At 41.8% G+C, this 9339-nt stretch overlaps 1 non-coding gene across 1 annotated transcript; it reads right to left on the bottom strand.

Annotated features, from left to right (window-relative positions):
* Positions 1-8576: 8576 nt before the first annotated feature.
* LOC132536223 (U6 spliceosomal RNA) lies at positions 8577-8683 on the bottom strand. The gene has a single exon (XR_009547883.1). It is a non-coding gene; the product is annotated as a U6 spliceosomal RNA (small nuclear RNA).
* Between the last annotated feature and the right edge of the window lie 656 nt (positions 8684-9339).

The following is a 9339-nucleotide window of genomic DNA, read 5'->3' as shown; positions in this document are numbered from 1 at the left end:
AATATACATATTTAAAAATATTTTATTATCTTTATATATTTATTGATGGGATAGACAGCCTAAAATTGAGAAGGAATGGGGGTGATAGGGAGGGAGACACCTGCAGCACAGCTTCACCACTCATGAAGCTTTCCCCCTGCAGGTGGGGAACAGGGGCTTGAACCTGAGTCCTTTAGCACTGTAACATGTGCTCTCAACTAGGTGAGCCACCACCTAGCCTCTCCCTCAAAATATTTTTTTCAAGACAGCACTTCTTGGTGAAAAAAATAGGAGACTTCACCTCTCTGGCTAACAACACCATCAAGTGTGGTTAGAGGTGCAGAGGAGCAGGTCTGAGTTTTGTTTTTTTCCCTGAGAACATGTAGCTGAAAACATGGAAAATGGGATGAAAAAGACACTGGGAACAGGTGAGTTTGGGACAGGGGTATTGATGCCTTTACATTGTACAATGCCTGTTTTCTATTTTCATTATTTTAATTAAGTATTTTACCTAAAACAAATTACACTGAGATGACAAAACAAATAGAAAGACCCAGCAACTATATTGTTCCCCAGATGTACAAATCAGTATATTCTTTAGTGTATTAAAGAAAACTTTTAGCAAGGCAGGTCTGAGTTTTGTGCCACAGTAAGGGCTGGTCAGGATGGATGAAATGTGTGAAGACAATTAAGCTTAATACTAAACAGCTGCTATTGAGAGAGTTTGGAACTGCTATTTTAAATCCAACCATCCCAACTTAAATATCTTCACACTCACCCATCAATGTGTCTGGGGTCTCATTTTCCTTAGAAGTCAGACACATCTGATGCTGTGCAACCTTGAATAATAATTTTTAAAAAACTGGGGTTACAACCCACGTTTCACAGGATATACTTGACGAAAACTTGTCTTTAGCTTCCCAAAGGTTCACAAAAAATGAATCAAGTAAAAATGTAAATTCTCTTAGCTCCACAGACTTGACTACAGTTTGAGAGTAAACATTGTTGATTTCAGTAACTCTTGGACAGAGTGCGTAAGAACACTATATATTTGAAACACTACTGTCAACACTGTATTTCTTCTTGCACAGTGACTGTTTCCTTGTAAATGACAGATATATATTCTAGCAAACTCAGCACTTTGTAAATCAACTTTAAATACAGATCATAGTTTCAAATACTCCCTTGCAAGGAAATATATTGTATCCACATAGCAGTTAAAGTGCTCCTTAATGTAGGGGGGAGGAGAGAAACACCTTGAAAGTGTGAGCAACTTACAAGAATAGAGACCAACTCTCAAATGATCAAAAATTAATGTTAACTAGGAAAAATGCAGAGGTAGCAATTACTAGGAAGAGGGTCCCAGGACAGGCTGGGAGTAGTGATGAGAACATCTCCTGAGATGGAGAGAGTGCCAGATTAGGTGATCATTCCAGCCAGATAGGTTCTGTATATGCTGGGACGCTGTCTGTCTGTCTCTCAGTCCCTGCCTTTGCCTCTATCTCTGTCTCCATATATATAAAATCGGGCATGTCATGAAAAATATTTAAAAAGAGAAGTATAACTCTGAACATGATCTAAAGAAATGCTTCCTGAAAAGTCCGATCAAAGTATTATTCTGAGTCTATATGAGAAACAGTCTCATTATTAGTAAGGTACACCAAAGTCATTAAAGGCAAATACCGGGGGCTGGGCCGTACACAGCGGGAGAAGCACACATGGCTCAAAGCACTAGGATGGGCATAAAGATCCCAGTTTGAGCCCCCACTTCCTTATGTGTGTGGGGAAGGTCGCTTCACTAGCAGTGAAGTAGGTCTGCAGGTTTCTGTCTTTCTCTCCCCCTCTGTCTTCCTGTCCTCTCTCAGTTTCTCTCTGTCCTGTCCAACAACAACAGGTATAGCAACAACAACAACAACAACAAGGGCAATGAAATGGTAAAAATAGCCTCCAGGAGCAGTGGATTCCTAGTGCTGCCACCAAGCCCAATGATAACTATGGAGGTAAAAAAAAAAAGACTAAAACTCAGAGGGTATACATGACCTTCAGAGACAAGCACATACTCAGTGCATATAGAAAGGGAAAAGAGGAGACTTGGGTGGTAGTGCAGCTGATTATGCGCCCATGGCTCAAAGTGCAAGGATGGGGGTAATGATCCAGGTTGGAGCCCCTGGCTTCCCACCTGTAGGGGAGTTGCTTCACAAGCAGTGAAGCAGGTCTGTAGGTGTCTATGTTTCTCTCCCCTCTCTGTCTTCCCCTCCTCTCCTCATTTCTTTTTTTTTCCTCCATGGTTATTGCTGTGCTCGGTGCCTGCACCATGAATCCACTGCTCCTGGAGGCCATTTTTCCCCCTTTTTGTTGCCCTAGTTGTTGCAGCCTCATTGCGGTTATTATTGCCATTGTTGACATTGCTTTGTTCTTGGATAGGACAGAGACAAATGGAGAGAGGAGGGGAAGACAGAGAGAGGGGGAGAGAAAGATAGACACCTGCAGACCTACAACACCGCCTGTGAAGCGACTCCCCTGCAGGTGGGGGGCCGGGGGCTCGAACCAGGATCCTTACGCCAGTCCCTGCGCTTTGCGCCACGTGCGCTTAACCCACTGCGCCACCGCCCGACCCCCTCCTCTCCTCAATTAGTCTGTCCTATCCAACAATGATGACATCAGTAACAACAACTACAACAAGGTATTTGGTTGGTAGTGCAGCAGGTTAAGCACAAGTGCACAAGCAGAAGGATCACCATGTGGATCCCGGTTTCAGCCCCCGGCTCCCCACCTGCAGGGGAGTCGCTTCACAGGCAGTGAAGCAGGTCTGCAGGTGTCTATCTTTCTCTCCCCCTCTCTGTCTTCCCCTCTTCTCTCCATTTCTCTCTGTCCCACCCAACAAAACAACAATAACTACAACAACAACAACAACAACAAAAAACCAAAGGGCAACAAAACCAAATAAATAGATATTTAAAAATAAAATAATAACAACAATAAAACAAGGGCAACAAAAGGGAATAAATAAATATTTTTTTTAAAAGCGGGGAAAAAGGGAACTGAGCAGTAGCTCAGCCAGTTAAGCCAAGTGGGGCAAAAACGCAAGGCCTTCTGAAGGATCACAGTTCGAGCCCCCAGCTCCCTGCTTGTAGGGGAGTTGCTTCACAGGCAGTGAGGCAGATCTACAGTTGTCTTTCTCTCCCCGTCTGTCTTCCCCTCCTTTCTCAATTTTTCTCTGTCCTGTATAACAAGGATGACATCAATACTAATAAATACAACAACAATAAAAAAGGGCAACAAAAGAGACTATATAAAAATAATATAAAAGAAAGGCAAAACAAACACTGAAATGCCCAGCAGCATATGGCTAGCAGGCATCTCTAGGTGATACTGACAGTCACTCCAGTGAAGATGTAACTAGGGCGACACAGGGGCCTTGCTGCTGTCCTGTGGTCCACTGTGGGCTCCCCGGCCCCTAAGTACTGCACAGATGGGGGGCACTGAGCTGTGCCCAGAGCCATCATGGATGGGCCCCGCAGTATCACCAGGACCACATGCATCTGCATGAACTGGGACCGCTGCCAGGTGGCTTCTTTGCAACATGTATGCTTAACCTGTTGTGCTACCACCAGGCCCCGAAATTTGATTCCTTAATAAATCAAAGATACAGTAAGCACATTCAGTAATATTACCTTAATATCTTGGACTTCATATCCTACCCTGTGGTCAGTGACTCTATTCTGGGTAAAATTGTAGGTCCGAATTCTTTCTGACTGGGCTCCTGTTCCAACCTGTGCAGAGATAGAAAGGAATTCACATTTTAACACAATCACTATCTTTACTACAATGGAAAAGGAACTTGTAAATTTTCTTCTAAGGATTTCTATTTCTGAAGGTCAGACACATACAATTGACAAGAGCAAGAGCAGAAGGAATTTAATTGTTTAAGACTCTTGTTATCTCAGGTTTACTTATGGAGTAAGAGTGTTTCTTTTTCTTTTGCCTCCTGCACTACAAATCCACTGCTCCTGGAGGCCATCCCCCTCCCCCGCCCTTTGTTGTTCTTTTTGTTTATCATTGTTGCTGGATAGGACAGAGAAATTAAGGGTGGGGGGGAGACAAGGAGTAGGAGAGAAATACAGACACCTGCAGACCTGCTTCACTTCTTGTGGAGTTACATCCCTGCAGGTGGGGAGCTCAAACCAGGATCCCAACCCCTAACCTTAAGCTTTGTGCCATGGGTGCTGAACCGCTGCACTACCACCCAGCCCCCAAGAGTGCTTCTTCAGTAGTTCCAGTTCCAATCAAAGCCAAATTATCAGTGGTCTGAGAGAAGGAGGCAGAGTGGATAAAGTACAGGATTCTCAGGCATGAGGTCCCAAGTTCAATCCCCGGTGCCACATATACCAGAGTAACGTGCAGATCCTCCCTGCTCCTCTCTCTCTCTCATTAATGAATAAATAAGATCTTTAGAACAAAACAAAAGAAAAATATCTCTGAAGATGGGTAGGTTGCACCATGGAAGAACTTAGAGCTTCTAAATTTTAGGTCCTGAGTCCAATCCCAAGCACTGCATATGCTAGAGTGCTGCTTCTGGGCCCCTCTACCCCCTTCTGTAGTTCATGAAATTAAAAATAATTAAAAAGCTATATTTTACCCACATCAGTCCGTTCTCCAGCAAGTTTACTAATGTGTTAACTCAAACTTCTTTCTCAAGCTGTTTCTATTCAGGATTTGTATCATAACTCTCTAAAGAGAAAATTGGTTTAAAGGTCATTTTTATGAAACTTTTTATGGAAATTAAGATACTTTCAAGTTGTAAAATAAAACATATTATTACATAAATTTATTACGACTCCCTGTGGGTTCAGAAATAAATAGCTCTGCCAAAACCATACTGCAAAGCACAAGGACCAGCAGAAGGATCCTGGTTCTGGCCCCCAGCTCTCCACCTGCAGGAAAGGTACTTCACAAGCAGTGAAGCAGGTCTGCAGGTATCTGTCTTTCTCTCCCCCTGTCTTCCCCTCCTCTCTCCATTTCTATCTGTCCTATCCAACAACAACATCAATAACTACAACAATGTTAAACAAGGGCAACAAAAAAGGGAAAATAAATTAATTCATTAAAAAGACCATACTCTAATATTTTCTGCTTATAGAGTCTAAGGTCAAGGGGCAAGAAAGGGTTTTTCCCCCACTACATTTTTCGATATTTCCTAGATTTTGAATTACATATGTATGTAGTTTTATTCAAATGTGTAAGTTCTACTAAAGTGTATGTATCATTTAAATAAGCAAAGTATGTATACTCTTGTTCTCTTCAGATTGTATAAATCTTTTGCCTCTTAAGTAAGCAAAGTATCATAATATTTTAAATTTTAAAAAAATAAAGGCTGCCACTGTCTGGGAGGTTGTGCAGTGGATAAAGCTTTGGAGTTCTTAGGCGTGAGTTCTCAAGTTTGATCTCCGGCATCACATGAGTCAGAGTGATGCTGTGGTTCTCCTACTTCCTCTCCCCTATTTCTCTCATTAATAAATAAATCTTTACAAACAAAAGTAAAACCTGAATGGGGTTGAAAGAGAATGTGGAAGCCCAAAATAGACATGTTTTTGAGTTATTTGCAGTAAACCTTGTAGCATTTTAGGAAAAGTGGGTTGCATAACAGTAAGCATTATAATAACTGTCACTAGTCACTTTGATTTAGATATCTTAGTTTTCCCTACTCTTGTCCTTTCCACTTTCCCTACCCTTGTTTTAGCCTGCAGTAGTGTAAGTGACAGTGCAAATGATATATTAATCCCTTGCCTGCGATGGTCTCAGATTGCAGAGGAGCATCAGTAGGTAAACTTGAAGCTAGGAATTCACATTTCCCAACCATTACTTCTTAGCAAACCCCTTCTGGCACAGACACAGAGAGCCTAAACATTCAAGTTATTTCTTATTCTCAATGGAATATATTTTCTATATGTCCTGAGATATTTTTACTTGGTCAAGAATAATGAAATAACATTTTTAATATAAAGTAACCTTTAAAAAGTCTTTTTTTTTGTTTGGTAAGAGAGAAAGAAATAGAGATGGAAAGGGGAGATAGAGTGGAAAAAGAAAGTGAGACACATTAAGATGGTGTTTCACTGCTTGTGAAGCTTCTGCCTGCAAGTGGGGATGAAGGGCTTGAACATTGGTCCTCTCACACTATACATGTGCACTCACAAAATGACCTTTAAAAAAAGATGAATATATCGATGTATTTTAGTACAACAGTTTTATACTACATAATTCTACTATTGCCAACAGATGTTTTCTCCTTTTAACTTTAAAATGAAAAAAATGGGGTCCGGGAGGTGATGTAACCAGTGGAGTGAACATGTTACAATTCACAAGGACTAAGGTTCAAGCCCAAGATACAACCAGCTGAGGAGAAGCTTCACAAGTGGTGAGGCAACGCTGCAGGTGTCTCTCTGTGTCTCCCCCCTCTACATCTTCTGTTCCCTCTCAACTTCTATCCAGGAAATAATTAATGAATAAAATATACAGGGGGCCAGCAGTGGTGCATCTGTTTAAGCACAGAAATTTCAGTGCATAAGGAATCATGTTGAAGTCCCTGGTCCCCAGCTGCAGGGGGTAGGGGAAGCTTCACAAGTGGTAAAGCAAGGCTGCAGGTGTTTCTCTGTCTCTCTCTTTTCTAACTCCTCCTCTCCTCCCAATTCCTCTGTCTCGGTCCAATAATAAATAAATATATTAATATATATAAAAGAAAATTGACTTTAAAAATTTTAAAAAATGAAATAGAAAAAGTGGGATAAAGAGCATGTGAGAAACATCACAGTACCTGCCATCATGCCTGGTGCTCCCATGTTGTGTTAGGGCTCAACACCAAGTCTGCAAGCATGGTGATGTGATGTGCACTCTACTGGGGGAGCAAGCTCTGGACCCCTTCGTTTATTTATTTTTATGGATAGAGCACCACTCAGAACTTCTGTATGCTGGGGATCAAACTTGGGGCCTCCTGCATGTGTAGTATGCAGTTTACCACTAACCTATCTCTCAGTTAAATGCTTACAATTTTGAGATAGAGACCTAAGCACAGATCTACTATCCACTGAACTTGGCTTGCTGTATCTGTGTTGCTGTTCAGTGGGGCCAGGAATCAAGCCCAGGGACTCCCATATGTAAGGCATGTGCAGAGTGACTCTTCGAACAGTTGTTAAGTGATTCTACTAAATAAATCTTATCTGCAGTGTCCTGAGAGGTGGTACAGTGAATAAGACATTGGACTCTAAAGCATGAAGTTCTCAGTTTAATCTCTGGCATTGCATAGGTCACAGTGATACTCTAGTTCTTCCCTCACACCTTTCTCTATAATCTTCTGGTAAAGCCTACCTTGAAGCACATGCAGAGCAATTTCTTTGTTTTTTATCTGGGAGCGTTCTTGCTGGCATTCAACTACAAGCCCTGGAAAATTACCAAGACCAAAGACAGATGGGACTTCCCACAAGGCAAACTTAAACAGAAGCAAGATGTTTAAGACAAGGAAACATGAATCAGGAAATTACTACAAAAGATTAAGAACATTTTAGATTTAACAGGCTTTAGAAATGATACCTAAGGGAGCCAGAAGGTAGCACAGTGGGCTAAGCCCACATGGCACAAAGAGCAAGGACCGTTTAGGATCCTGGTTCAAGCCCCCTGCTCTCCACCTGCAGAGGAGTCGCTTCACAGGTAGTAAAGCAGGTCTTCAGGTGTCTCTCTGTCTCTATTCCTCTCTATCTCCCCCTTCTAACTCAATTTCTCTCTTTCACTATCCAATAACAAACAAAAAAAAAAGATACATAGATTGCTTTATGGAAAACTGGGAATTGTTATGCAAGTACATACATAACATAACTTTTTTATTCATAAAAGAGAATGAGAGCATCATTATGGTACATGCAGTGCCAGGAATCAAACTCAGGACCAGAAGGCGGCTCAGGGGGTAAAGCACATGCTTTACGTAGCATGTGGCTGGGGGTCTGATCCTGGACACCGGAAGTGAACACCACAGGCAGGCAATGGGAGGGACTCTGTGCATAGAGGAGCAGTGCTTTGCATGTCTCCCTCTCTTAAAGGATACAGAATGGAGACTGGCGGGGAGGCTTTTCAGCTGTCCCATGCAGGTGCAAGGTTCTGGGTGGGATTGATCCCCAGGCACAATATTTGAGAAAAATTTTTTAAAAGTCTTTGTATTACTTAAAAGATGTACAGTTAAGAGAACAATATTACCTTGATTTTTTTCAAAAAAGCCAATCTGCAGCCCTGGAGGCTGGCAAAATGGTTGGAGCTTTGGACACAAGCATGAGGTCCTGAATTCTACCACCAGCATCACATGTTACAGACTGATGCTACAGTGTTTTCTCTCTCTCTCTATCTCTCTCTCTTTCTCCTCCCTTTCTCCCTCACTAATAAATATTTTAAAAGAGCTCCAGCATATGTAGAAAAAGGGTTCAGACAGACCTAGGATCCAACACATGCAAATCCTGACCTCTTACCACTGAACCACCTCCCAGCTTGCATTAACTGGTTCTTTAAAAGATTTTAATTATTTATATGTGTACATATATTTTATAAACTTTTTTTGAAAAAATATGGTACACTTCATGAATTTGTGTGTAATCCTTGAGCAGGGGCCATGCTAATCTTCTCTGTATCATTCCAATTTCAGTATATGTACTACCAAAGCTAGGACTATATTATAATCTTATTTAAAAAGTGTTAAGAGATGGAGACAGTTGGAGTCGGGTGGTGGCACAGCGGGTTAAGCGCACATGGCGCAAAGCTCAAGGACCGGAGGAAAGGTTGCGGTTCGTGGTTCGAGCTCCTGGCTCCCCACCTGCCGGGGAGTCACTTTACAGGTGGTGAAGCAGGTCTGCAGGTGTCTGTCTTTCTCTCCCCCTCTCTGTCTTCCCCTCCTCTCTCCATTTCTCTCTGTCCTATCCAACAACAACGACATTAATAACCACAACAATGTTAAGCAACCAGGGAAACCAAAAGGAAAAATAAATAAAAATAAAAAAAGAGTGGAAAAGAATAGAAAAGAAAAAAAAGAAAGGGAGACAATGAGACCTTGGTGACAACAACAACAAAAAAATAAAATAACCTATTTATACTCTAGAATTGCAAAATGGCTAGGGCAGTGGATCTGTAGGCATTAAGTCCTGAATTCAATCCCCAGCATTGCATGTGCCATAGTCATGCTCTGCTTCTCTTTTTGGTATTAATAAGTAACATTTTTTTCCTTTTTTTTAATTTCCTTTTTTTTTTAAACCACAGTTCCTGTCCGGTTCCTACCCAGCTCCAAGATTGGCTCCTGCCTGGCTCTGCCCAGCTCCTATTGCAGCTCCC

The sequence above is a fragment of the Erinaceus europaeus genome (genome assembly GCF_950295315.1).
Source record: "Erinaceus europaeus chromosome 6 unlocalized genomic scaffold, mEriEur2.1 SUPER_6_unloc_58, whole genome shotgun sequence".
NCBI lineage: Eukaryota > Metazoa > Chordata > Mammalia > Eulipotyphla > Erinaceidae > Erinaceus > Erinaceus europaeus.
Note: the sequence above shows the minus strand (reverse complement) of the source record. Positions and strands in the feature narration are given on the sequence as shown.